Source organism: Eucyclogobius newberryi, unplaced genomic scaffold (assembly GCF_026437365.1).
Source record: "Eucyclogobius newberryi isolate DKJ021-1_F unplaced genomic scaffold, fEucNew1.0.hap1 SCAF_1, whole genome shotgun sequence".
NCBI classification, from domain to species: Eukaryota; Metazoa; Chordata; class Actinopteri; order Gobiiformes; family Gobiidae; genus Eucyclogobius; species Eucyclogobius newberryi.
The window spans coordinates 33,158,965-33,173,055 of record NW_027315723.1 but is presented as its reverse complement, the minus strand read 5'-3'; the positions used below and the strand labels follow the sequence as shown (position 1 = coordinate 33,173,055).

Sequence of the window (14,091 nt, the reverse complement as noted above, 5' to 3'; positions counted from 1 at the left end):
TCTCGACTGCTTTTGCTGAGAGCCTGTCCAGATCGATATTGTGGAGAACTCAGAGTGAATCTGGCAGAGCCAAATTATTTTTAACTGGACTGAAAATGTAAGTACTTTTTATCTGGTTTGAGAAGTTATTTCACGTTCATAGTGACTTTCTGCTTAAAGGTTTTGAGTTCAAGTGCTGGCTTTGAGTAAACAAAAATGTATTCACAAAAAAAAAAAAAAAAAAAAAAAAAAGATTTCCTTCAGATAAGCGCATTTTTATTTTAAAATATGTGTGAAATATTCAAAACTACATTTTTAAACAGGTGCTTTACTTAATGTTTTTCAACTTACACTTTTACTTCGGTCCTGTATTTGTACTTTTACTTCAATAACAAAACTGAGTACTTAAAACATAAAAAGCCAACCCAGCACGGGTCCAGTCAGCCCAAACCGCGCGCCTCATAAATGATAGATTAGAGTTATAATAACTGCTGCATCACTTCTCATACGGTGCACAAATAAAAGTCTAAAAAAGTGTGTGTGTTTCTGTGCAGGCACTGCAGAGGCTCCTGCTGAGGTGCCCCTGGTCAACTGCACTGCAGCACTATAAATTTACCTCCAGCCCTCGGCGGCGCACTTGGAAACACTGCTAAACGCTGCTTTGACCCAAGATAATACCATCCTCCTCACAGTTTACACAGGACTGCTTTGTGCGTGCACCTGAACACACGTCCAGAGTAAACGTGCGTTCATGCTGATCCGAGCGCACTAATGCAAGACTTACAGCAGCGGGGCAGGGATAAAGTGTCCATACTTGCTTTTGTGTTGGAAATGGAGCCTGCATTAGCGTAAAGATGACGTTCTGCGTAGTACAAACACCAAACACAGTGAAAGCCGACGCTGACTCCCATTACAACTGCGTACACTGCCTTACATAGCACTGCTTTGCTCTTTGACAAAAGTCTGAAATACGCTCCAAATGTATAAACAACTAAGCTATTTTAAGTATGATTGTGCTATTTTTGCCTGGTTTTAAATGTCTGGATTACAATGTATAATACACAATATTTAGAAATTAATTAGAAGAAGAAATATTATGCAAAATCACAATATATATCGCTTTTAACAGTGCTATAAGGATTTTCCCGTCTCATTTACACACTCAAAGTTGTATTTAGTTGTCGGTCTTTACTTTACTTTGTTCTCTGATGCATTTGATTTGTTACAGTAAAACAAAATTGTGATTTAAAATGTTTAAAATATTTTAATAACAATCCACATACAGTATATAACTAATGCATGTCTTCTACCAAACATGTGCCTTTATGTTGGCTTGGGACTGGCACAATCAGCTTACTATACGTCACAATATCTGATTTCTAAAAGGAGCCGGTCTATTTTTGGCCGCTTGGCGTTGGTGGCGTTTCATTGAAGTTTTTGCATTGATTCAACATGGCAGCCGTTCAGTCGTCTCTGTCCTCTGTCCTCTGTCCTCTGCTGGAGCCGGTCTCCCTCCTCCAGAGATCAAAAGAGGCAGTAATGGAACAGGAGAGGACAGATGGCCCCATGAAGACACAAACCACTCAATGATGAGCAGCCAAAACATCAGACCTGAAAGTTTAGGTGTAACTAACATCATCCAAAGCCCAGAAAAGTGTAAGGAATGAGTTATTTCAAATTGATTAAGTTTATACTGCTTATATCTTGCATTTATAATATTTTTGTTTCTCTGTTCATATTTACATAAAACAAACAAATGTCACATAATCCCAATAGAGAGTTAATACATCTGTGCACATAGTTTGTATTATCATTAGATGCAGCTCTTTAAAACTAAACAAACAGTCTATGCAGTCGACTGAACCAGGTTTTATAGTATTTGGTATTATATACACAGGACAAGTGCAAGAATGGAGCTTCCTCAAAGTGCTACATTTGTTCAATGTTCACTACTATTTTTGAGCTGTGCAGAATCAGAACCAGAACCAGAATCAGAGTCAGAATCAGATACGTTTATTTATCCCAAAAGGACAATTCGCTCAAGACAGATGAAGAGAGCAGCTCTGGTTTGTCTTCATTTGGTCCTGATTTAATGTGGGGTTATTTTTGGAAAAGTTTGGTTGGATGCACGAGTCTCTTTTATTCTTCTTGTCACTTGAAGAATAAAAAGGATTGTGAATCCAATGCAAAAGATTCTAGTGCCGAGTAAGATAGTAAGATAGATTTAGCAAAACAAAGAGCAAAACAATATTAGGTATTTAGATCATAACCTTGTGTCTAAGCTCTACAAATCTGGAAGGAAAAAAAAAATATATAGCTATACTTTTTGAGTTATAATACATAATATACCATATAATTGTAGTGTTTTGAGTTGGAAAAAAAAGCTTTTTTTCCAATGTGATTCAACCAATCACGGTGAAGTGTGAGATCCTAGAAGCACATGGCTCTAGTTATCTCTTAAAGGAAATATAATGTAAATGTAAATCTGGCTCTGAGTCAATCGTGACATATTAGTTGTCTTCTCACTCCCCCTGAGGCGTGCTTGTGTCTGATGAAGAGGAGGCTCCACCTGCACCATTACATTACAGTAAATGTCCAAACACTTGCTCAGTGTTTGCCATCGCAGCAGCTGGAGGACAATAGCTGAGTGTTTCTGTGAACAATCATGGAGCAGTGACGATGCAGTGAGTCACCGTGAGGCCTCGTGGTCCGTCTGCCTGGACCCGAGTGTGTCCAAAGGGGCTGACACAGGCCTTCTTCATTCAGATAGGATCATCCAGAGACAGTCTTAAACGTCTGATTTTATTAAGCTTTTAATTAGTCTTGGTTTGGGCCTGTATTTGTCCTAGATTTGTTCTTTAGAGCCACTGAGGTCCCAGCTCAGTCCTGGTTTTGTTCTGGTTCAGGTCAGTTTAGGTTAACAATAACATTTTGACCCAATGTTATACTTGTTTCAGGGCTTAGTCCTGGTTTAGACCTGGTTTCAACTTGACCAGGTTTAGTGCTGGTTCAGTCCTGGTGTTTATTCTTGGTTTATAGTCTTTAAAGTCTTGTTGTTTACCAATTATTTATCCTTAGATTAATAATTTATTCTTAGATTAGTGAGGTTGTGTCCTGGTTTACAACCGATTTGGTTCTTGTTTAATCCTGTTTTGTCTTTTTAGTTGTGGTGTTTATTTTTGGTTTAGTCATCTTTTAGTCCACGTTTACCCATAGTTTGGAGCGGTTAATCACTGGTTTGGACCTGATTTAGTCCAGTAAACTTAATCCTTAGACTCAAACATCTCACATCTTTGTTATAATTGCCCTGCTTTAGTCTTAATCTTGGATCTGTTGCAATACATCCTACTTTTACCTTTTACAGTAGGGCAGCACCATGTGTAAATAAATCTAATGGCATTTTCCTGACAAATATTGTGAATAGATTTGTGATTAATGTTTTAGTAGCAGGACTCGAAGCTCACCTCCAGGAAAATGTAATGGCCCATGAAGTGACAAATGTAATGAAAGTTTCATCCCATGTATGTCAGAACAATTTTGAACTTAACTTAACCAAATAAGGGGGGGGGGGGGGGGGGGTGGCTGTTGTGTGGCAGAACTGGGTTGAGACAAAATATTATGCATTGGTTTAGTTTCGTACACAACTAAACTACAAAGTTAGACGTTCTCACGCAGAATAAGACAGCCTATGTTGCTGGTTGTGTTGATCAGCGTGGCAGTTCCAAAATGGCAGCCTGTGCGACTTCGATTAGATCACAATAACGCTCTCCGCCCTATTGCTAAGCCACATGCGTATTCCAGGAGTGAAGAGGGAGAAGCTCCAGCCTCGGGCCTATATGTTGCACCCCTCCTCCTCCTCCTCCTCCTCCTCCTCCTCCTCCTCCTCGTCTTCCTCCGCCGCTCGCCTCCGCAGTCCCCCCCACACTGCGCAGAGCGAGATGGGCCCCGGCGTGATGGGCCCCGGCAGCCCGTGGCACGGCTCGCCCTCTGGGTTCACGCCGCGGGCCGTGAGCTGCCACTGTCATGAGCGCGCAGCTGTCGGACGAACACGGGCCCCTTCTGTACGTATCTGCGTCCGCGCTTCAAGGTCACGCAGCCTCGTGCCACGCACACGCCGTAGACGACAGATTCGCGCGGGCCGATTCGTCTCCGGCCCCTGCCACACGCGACTTCGCATCATATTTGAGCGGCTTCAATCACGACTGCGCCAGAGACTGTGAAGTGTAATCTGAGCGGCTCCGCAAATCGATACCAAGAATTACGCCATTAATCACAACCGAAAGCCTCGCGAAGTCTGTCCGTGTTGTGCTGGTCAAAGCTGAACGCAGTAAAAGACATGTCACGATGATATACATATTTTAACATGATTTTGGATTATTTGTGTTGTTTTAAATGAAGGGGAATGATTGGCAGACTGTGTTCAATTAAAGCCTCTTTTTCTGCCCGATTTAGTTCTTTTTTGAATCCACTGCGTGATATCGCTCGTGGTCCAGTTGTAAACATCAATCAAGGCCCCAAAAATTCAATAGTGCGTCAGTAATCTTCCAGGTCTGCCTATTACAGAACGTAGTCATTTCAAATGTCAGAGCACTTTCTGATTCTTCCATCTTACTTTATCCACATTGTCTGCGATGATTCAACAATGATGCATTGTTTTTCATGAGTTACATAATTTAGGGTCCCATCCAATTTGTTGGTAAACAAGATGAGTTCTAATCGTTTCATAGCAACTTAGATAGATCTGTTAGTGCCTCTTTTTTTTAGAGTACAGGTATTTTAACAATGTGATATCTGTGTGGAGTATTTACAGTAAATATCTTCAAAATTGTGCACAATCACTTGTCTTTACATCATGTAAATTTGTCATCGTCATGTTTTTGTCTTTGTTTCTGGCTCTGACTGAAGGCATAGGCTGAAATACCAAATTTGTTTTGAGTCATAAGCCCCAAATTCACCCCCACGTGGTCATATCATGAGACTTCAGCCATCTTAATGTGGCCTATTTCTCTCAACAGTTAATTATGGCACACTCTGCGCCATGTTTAGGCTGAGGTCTAAAGATGACAGTCAACACTTGGATCTCAAAAGTAGGCCACTGCTTTTGTCTTGATGCACCTGTGCTCATTAGCATTTCTCTCATGCTGTTGATCCTGCGTCACACATAAATGATCGTTTGTAATTGAACATTCACCAGTGAAAGCAATAATGGAGCCAATTTAACACAACGTGCGCTGCGCGTAATGGACAGACAGCGTGCGCCATGGCTCAATGGGAGAGTGATGTGCGTCGCCACGGAGACCAGCACGGGGTGTCGAGGGGCTCGTGGAAGGGTGGGTAGGGGTGTCTGGGTGTCATAGTGCGGGTTTCACCATCACCACCTCCGCTATAAGCCGCGCACACGGAGGAAACCCGCCTGTGACCAGCGCCGCATCAGACAAGCAGACAAAGAGACGGTGTTTATGAAATAACGCAGCAATATTCCATTCTCAGATTCGGACAACACCTCCTCCCTGAAGCTACTGTTTATGTGGGCTGCCTGTGCCCCCCCCCCCCCCCCCCCTGACTCCACCGTGGCGCAGTTTACGTTTATATGACACGCTCTCAATCAAGTCTACTGCAATCTCTCCGAACCCGCCCTGAGCAGGACTCCTCACACGACCAGGCGCTCCACACACAGTCTTCATATATGAACTGAATCCAACCTCAAGCGTCATGTTTGGGCTAAAAACATTTCAAAATTGGACCTATTTTAAGCACATTTCATTGCCATCCACATTTATCCATTAATGCGACAACACCCCAAGTGAAAGTGAGGGAAAGAGCCAGTCTTTACGTAAGCACGTCTGTTTGGGCTCCTATGCGGTATTTGTGTCTCCTTGCACACTGTTTGCCATCACACACAGGGAGAAGCGTCGAGCGCTCTCCAAGGTGCTGCACGCTGAAAACGCCCACAGTGAAGATGCGCATTGTTGCGCAGGACACCATCCTCTCTCTCCTAAACCACATCTTCTAAGACACATTTTCCCCGGGAGGTCACGCTCTGCAGTTACCTTCGTCCTTTACAGACAAAACATATTCCTTTCAAAGCGTTACCTCCTGAATCCAAACGCAGCGTCCAACAAGTCACGTTTCCTAAACAAGCCACGCGTGTCAAGCATCCAAAGCGCGTGATTTAGCGGCAGATTAGCCCAAATGGAGGCTCGTGTCTTACCTGTGGCTGTCCTGGGAGTCCCGCAATCACAATGGCGGGGAAACGCTCGTATCTCGTAGCTTTTTGCGTTAGCCTATGTCTGTATGGTGAGTGGGATGCTGCAAAGGCACTGCGCGTTGCCTGGTTCCTCCTCGGCTCTTCTTCAATGGAGGAGGGTGGGGGAGAGAGGGAGGGGGGCAGTGCAGATCCTCAAAAATGGCCGACACGTTCTGACGTCAGCAGCAGCTTTTAATAGATATCTGTCAGAAACGGAGAGGACCAGAGAGGAGTGGGCTTCAGAGGTCTGCTCTGTCAGGGCAGAACAACACATGTGAATGTTTCACGTGTTCTCAGCTCTCTTCTGCCCTGCCACATATAGACCCAGCATGGATTATTTATGGCACACATTTCACTATCAGATGCTGGTTTACAGTGTGCAGGATTGTTGTCCTCGGATCAGAATTAGGACATAATTACATTCAAACTTTGATTTTATAGTCACAAATACAGCTTCTTTACTGACTTTTAAACACTTTGCCAATATGATAATAAGGTATAACCGTTAATAACAAGACTCCAGTATTGCATACTTCTTTCCTTCTTTGTTCGGCACACCAAATGATCTGCAAACATGAGCAGAGATACAAAGAGCCCATTGACTTAACTCTAAAACCCTTGATCTGCATTTTATTTGACGATAACACAGAAAACTGCAATTCTATTATTTAGTTTATGAATTCATTATTTTGGGAGGAAATTTGGCAGTGAAGGTGTAATTTGCTAATTATCCATTATCCATCCATGCCGTGTTTGGCATTAACCTTACAAAGTCTTATTCAAGTCTAATGTTCCTCATTTACAAATGATGCTGCGATTCATGCTGGAGGCCAGAGCTGGAAATGATGGATGATGGAATAAGTGAAAGACGACTTATGACCACTAAAGGGTCAAATATTGGCAGGTGAGTTTCTACTGTATGTTCCCTACAGACAACAGCCAAACATAAGTAAACAGTTCGAGTTATTGTGCTGTTTAACCATTTCTTACACTTAACACCGCCCTTTACAGCTATTAGCGGTTCACCTCAGTGTTCTGGGCTGCAGAAGAGCGACCACATGAGACCTGTCATGTGTTCATCTCATTTCTCAACAGAAGAGAACAGCAGTAAATCCAGGGCTGATGTAAAGCCATTACCTGTAAATGTTTGATGGATGGATAAAATAAAATAAACTTATTGCGCTGAAATATGAGTCATATTTTTAGCGCCACATTTTAGCTTAAGGTTGGAGAAGGATCCTGACAACTCACCTCGCCAAAGTGATTCAGAGGATGAAATGTGTCAGTATAGCCAAAAATAAAAGGTACTAGGTTTGAGATGGATGAAAATTAGGACCGTTGCCATAGCGATTTGCAGTTTGAGTCTAAATGTTATATTTTTGAATGTTGATTGGGGGAAAAGGAACAGGAAAACCTAAGAATAGTGTCAAAGCTGCATCTCCTGTCCTTGCTTTGCCGAGAATGTTCCACAGTATGGCATTAAACTTATTTATCTCCACCAGGACAAGATGCAGGTCAGATCTGTGGAGAGGCACCTTCACTTGGTAAGAATGTATGTTTGTCAAATGCCTGTAATTAAGAGAGATACATGTTTATGTGGCACAATTTACCCAACGCAACCCATGGGTTTCAGAATGAACAATGAACAATTAAGACCGTTGCCATGGTAATTCACAATTAAAAACAGACTAATACATCTTCTAATTGGGAAAAAAAAAACATGGACACTAGGGCTGGTACTGGTACGTCACGATACAACACCATTCAATACAACATCCTGATACTTTGAGCTTAATCAACTTATAATCAATTTCATGTTGTTTAAAAGTATCACTATACACATATCTGTATCATTTCACATATTTTCAAAGAGTCGTTCACAGTATAATGCCGTATGATAGTCCTGAGTGCAGCCCTCATGGACACAGGCAGGTGGCGGACCCTACACCAGACCATAGTTCACGCTGATCCCTGGACTGTTGTCGTTCCTGACACAGACGCCACGGGACACACATGATCCGGCTCGTAAACGCCCACGTCAGCACAAGCTACAAACTGCAAATGAGGCCAGCTCCAAATGAAAGCAGCTCTCCTGGGTCTGTGCGCTCTGCAGGGGGCGCCGGCCGCACCTTCTTCATTTGTGCAAACACCTGCTTTGTGCTGACGGTGGAGGCTCGAAGGGTTTAAAAACACTTTTAAATAGAGCATTAACAGTGTTTACCTGCGTAGGATTTTAGAGATGGAATAAACACTTTAGTCTTAAGTACAGATTGTCCCTTTTGGTGTCATGATGTTTCTGACCCGTCGGTGAACTCTCAAGAAAGGCACAGCAACTGTAAAATCATCATTGTAATGCAGTTGTGGAAAAAGTATTCAAGCTAGTTACTCAAGAGTAGCAAATAAAACAGCTACTTAAGTATGTTTTGAAGTACTGGTTTGAAAATGTACTAAAATGTAAAAGTATTTTGAGAACTGATAAAGCGTGGTGATTTTGACGAAGAATTTAGCGGATTTTTGAAGCAATTCAGTTCAATTTAATATTTTTCTAGTTTGTTTTATGTATTTATTTTTGTTTGCTCAAAGCTGGAGCTTGAACTCTTTACTTTATGCAGAATATCACCATGAAGGCTCTAAAAATAACCCATCAAACCATTTGTAAAGTACTCCCTACATCTCAGTGTAGAAAGTACAGAAAACGGCTCTCACATGTTTTTCTATTTCTAGTTTGGTCCCTTTTTAAACATTTATCACAACATTGCATCTGTCAAGTTGCAGTTTGTGACAAAAAAATTAAAAAATTACATGAAATAGAGCTCTTAAAAACTCTCTTTACGACACGCTAAAACAAGACATTTTCTGGAAGTTTAAGAATAAGTTTAACAAAATATATGGAACATTATATGTATTTTGGCTCTTGTTTACAGTATAGTTGCTAGGTAACAGTTGTGGGATCACCTATGTCACATCTGTTGACCATTTCCAACCAGGAAGTAACGTTATAAACGTCACCAAAACTTTCAAACTGGGAAAAAACTGAAACAAATGTTGAGGAAAGTCTTATATTCAATCATGCTGCGTACGTTTTAGCTAAATGTATAGTCTAACCTGTCAAGTACTTTTACTTTTGTACTCTGCTGCTCTCCATCACTGTTGCACACACGTCTCCTTCTCTGGTGGATACAAAGCGTTCACCCTGGCGCTGACACAAACATGTCTGAGGGGAACGTGTCCGCTGTTAAATTAATCATCATCATAACTCTGCATGAAAAATCCATTTGCGAGCGAAGCGCCACAGGAGAAGAGTGCGGTCTGGAGGTGGGGAGGGGCGCTGCGGCCTGGATGCATGTGCGGAGGAATGAGCATCATAAACATTCAGGTCCCCGGGTCATTCACTCAGCTCTAAAACAACATCACCGAGAGCAGAACCAGCCGAATTAGGAATTAATGAGGAAAATGGGGTGCTTGTTCGAGAGAGTGAGAAAAAAACCTGCAGCACTCGGGATTGGATTTCCTACAGTGGCCCGCAGGGATCATAACATCATGATTGTTCATTTATTTTGGGCAATGTTTTAAATCACAGTTGGCGTGCTTCTGCTGAGCTAATGAAACTGAAGCGATGAATACAAAGGCATAAAAATCCCACAAAAAGAGTTGAGCTTTTTAAATGATTAAACATTATAGCATATTTTGGTAACACCTTTTAATAAATTATCTTTAGCCTTAATAAAGCATGAACAAAGCTTTAATCATACTGGACATACTTATAAACATACTTATATTTATACTTTTGTACTTATGCTCCGGAGCAACTTATATGTGATATTATTTGTTATTTTCACACGCATTTCATACTCCAGTGCAATTTATATATATATATATATATATATATATATATATATATATATATATATATATATATATATATATATATATATATATACATTCTTTACTGTTATGCATTTTTGGGCTGGTGCGACTTATACACCAGTGCGACTTATCGTCCGGAAAATACAGTAGTTTATTAAGATTTTTTCAGGTTTAATAACTACTGAACTTATTTAATATCATAACTCAAAACCCATTTAATTAAGTCGCTACTATAACTGAATCACCCTTAATAAACTCATTATGACATAAGCAGCTGTTTGAGCTTTATTTAGACTAATTAATGTGTAATTATTGTAACTTAGGACCAATATTTTCAGTATTCTTTTGTCCATTTCTGTTTTGTGAAACTGTTTTGCAAAGTAAAATAGATCAATGCAAGTGCAATTAAAGGGCTGTTGTTAACCTTTAAGACAAATGAATTAGAGGAACCTAATTCAAACCTGGATTTAAATTTGTCAATGCTGACTACAATTTGGCATTACAGTTGTTTGTTAAAATACTAGCTTCTGCTGTATCTATAAATATCAGGTGCTGTGGAGGCTTCACTGCTCCTAATGTTCTTTCCAGTTTTAGACAATTACGCACAGCAGTAATAATCATTTCAAAATGGTTGTTTTGTGGGTTCCCGAAAAAGCGTTTCTCTTTGTGGCTTGCAATCTTCACTTTGCAAAATTCTCAACTCATTGAAATTTACACCTGATTCTGTGAAAACTGTCCTTGATTTAGCTGCAGCAATTATTTGAATTATTATATTATCAATACATAAGTTACATTATTTCTACATAAAACCCAAAATATTCCTAAATGGTTTTGTACTGCCCTCTCTAAAGCAGGCCTTTGTATGTGTATAAACTCACTAACAGTAGTGGAAAAGTAACAAAGTACAGAAGTAAAAGTACTCTTACTCGTACTTTTTTACTTCTCTGTATTTGAGAGCAGAAGGCTGTACTTTCTGCTCCACTACATTTTTTAAAAACTGAATTGAAAAGTATAAAGTACTTCTCTCTTTAAGGTTTGAGACTGCATGAAATGGCCACACAAACACAACAAAATGATTGAATCTGTAGCTTTTGATTTCAATAATTAAAAAAATAATAATAATAATAATAATTTGAAGCTTTAACTGTGATACTTAATATTTTTTGCCCCTGTATCTGTATTTTTACTTAAGGAACAAAACTAAGTGTGAATGTATGGCTAACTAAAGTGTAACATTATCCCACTGCTGTCCAAGAAACCCATGTGTAAATGTCTGTGGCAGGTGTGCGTCAGCTTCAGTGTGATCAAAGGGAAGCGACCGGACAGAGGAGCGGATCAGACCGACTCGCTCTGATCGCCTCCTCTCCAAAGAACCGAACCGATGTGTGTGTTAATTAAAGTTCAGATCGAAGGGAGGCCGAGGGCGCAGAGGAGCAGACGAGCAGAGGAGCACAGGGCCGTGAACGAGTGACAAAGCACAAACACACAAAGGAGGAGAAGAGAAGGTGTGACAGATCTGAGGAGAAATGACCCGGATGGTGGAGACTGATGGAAGGAGACAAAGGCAGATGGGCAGAATCTGAAACGATTAATGTCAAATATAGATAGAGGAGATATGGATAGCGTGTTTCCTGAAAGGTGCACACAACATAACGTTTGTGCGATGAAGACAGATTAGTTCAATGCTTTGTTTAGTTTGGCCCACTATGTTAAAGTGAAAAACTAACTAAGGGAGGGTCAATGTCTTTGTGTTTGCTGCAAAGTGCAAATAACAGCAGTTCATGTCTGGAACTCAAACGCTCAACGTAAATAAGACGCTGCTTCTCTGTGTTTGCCAAATGTGTGCTTATTTGTACGAGAGCCGCTTTTATGAACAATTATAGATATACGGGTACATTTGTCCTGCCCTTAGCTCACTCTGATTTCTCTGTGCGTGTAAATGTAATGATCGTAGGCCGTATATGTGAGTTTCATCCGGTGGCACTTGAGTTCTTTGCTGTTCAAGTGTGGGGAAGAATACTTTGAAAATGTATTTAGTTACAGAATACTCAATACCTGCATTCAAATGTATTTTGAATCATATTCTGTCACATGGTCTAATCGGAGTTCTGTATTCTGACACATTGAGTTACATTATACTACAGTGGGAAAACACAGCAAAGATTTAAAACTGCCTTTTGTTTTTCTCTCACTGTTTGTGATGGATTATTCATAAGATAAGAGTTCCTTCATCACAACATAGTCAAGTCAAATATTCCAAAGCACTCACTCGTTATAAGAGCTGCGTTTTGTCACTAAATCAGCGACGTTTGAAGCCTAAATTGTGTGCTGAAATACCGTTACTTTAAATCAGTATTCTGAATATACTGAATGTAATCAGCTACTTCCCAACACTGTTCAAGGCTGATTTGATTTCAGAACTAAACATAGTCGCTAGATCAGGGCTAAACCAGGACTAAAACGTTTGTCGTGTGACAAATCAGGATCAAACTGAGCTCAAACCAGGTCCAAACAAGTACGAGTAACCGCTGGATCAGTCCTTGTTTTTATTTCTGTATGCAGGCCTTGTATAAACATGGTTTTATCCTGGTTTAGTCCTGTTTTAGCCTTGATGAAAGAAAACAAGAACAGAATGCTGACCCATCAATGGTCCAAATGAGCCTCATAAGGAGATGGACTTGGAACTGTTCGATCTGAGATGAATTTCAGAGAGAGCGTTTGCTTGATGTGACCAGCACATTAGCAGAATACAAAGAGGAGAGAGATTTGGGGTGCGGGTGTGGAGAGCAGAGCTGGATGAGAGATGAAGGCGGTGAGGCTGTGGACAGGAGAGGGAGGGGAGAGGGTTCTGCAGCAGAGGCGCTGTACAGTGACTCAGCACAAAACTCTAAATCACACTCTCCAAAACACAAGCTCCCCCAAACACAGAGTTAGGCCTTTGTCTCATCAACGCCGTCTTTTCACTGTGTCCAGCTGCTTCTTTACATTACACTGCGAAAAGTCTATTCAATATGTACAAAAGAAAACTTAAACTGTGTATAAAATGGACTGTTATGACCTTGTAACATCATCAGCTTACTTTCTAAGTACGCATGTTTACATAATCCTGTATTCTTCTGTTCTGTTTTTGAGGTTTCATTGCTCACAAAATGTATGTATTCACTTACCCCCTATCTTTGCCCACCGCTGGTTCAAAAATGTTACGTAGCCATTTTTCAACTATAAAAACTTGTACATGAAAATCTGCTGCTAGCAATTGTGCAATGTCACGATGAAGAGGTGAGGATTCTCTGTTCAGCAGTTTCTGAAGGGAAGTCAATGAACCCAACCAGTTCTATTAAGTTTTTTAGATCAATGTTGCAGTATATGATGACAAAAAAATATATGTAATGTGCTATGACTTACTATAAAAAGGCATAAAATGTCTTCTGTCAGTAATACACACATGTAATTACAGTGCTATACAGACGACTCCTCTGATGGGGCTTTCTCAGCTGGTTCACCTGTACTCAGCTTCATGCATGTGTGTTCGGGGTGAGTGTGTAACTGTCTATGTGTGGGTTGTTTGGTTGTTTTTAAAGCACAGTTTATTTTATGAATGAAAACCTCTTCATAAATACATTTTTATTAATGAACAAATGAATTGATTACATACATAAATATATATTTTTAAAGATGAACAATAACTTTCTTTGGGAGAGAAGTGTGTGCGTACAAAAATGTTACGTACGTGACTTTCCATGTTATGTTTGTGATCTATAAAATGACAACTTTACATAGAAATTTGTGGTCCAGTCCAAAAACTCTGAAATAACTTTGTACATCAGGGTTTTCAGAGACGAGAAAGAAGAGCATCTGTGCCCAAAGAGATGATAAATGAGTTTGTGGAAGTTTGTGCATTATCCGTACGTACACTTTCTGTAAGAATTCCACGTAAAGTTTGATGAATGAGACTCTTAATCTGTGCAGACGTGACCTCGCTCACAGCAAGAATGCAT

At 40.5% G+C, this 14,091-nt stretch overlaps 1 protein-coding gene across 2 annotated transcripts in view; it reads right to left on the bottom strand.

Moving 5' to 3' along the window:
• Nucleotides 1-6,384, bottom strand: part of snap25a (synaptosome associated protein 25a) — a 40,920-nt gene extending 34,536 nt beyond the window's left edge. Inside the window, exon 1 of one of the 2 annotated variants that reach the window (XM_072444439.1) lies at nucleotides 6,191-6,384. The gene's annotated coding sequence lies outside the window, so the exon portion shown is untranslated. The remainder of the gene's footprint in view (nucleotides 1-6,190) is intronic. The other variant, XM_072444430.1, reaches the window with a different exon arrangement.
• Nucleotides 6,385-14,091: the final 7,707 nt, after the last annotated feature.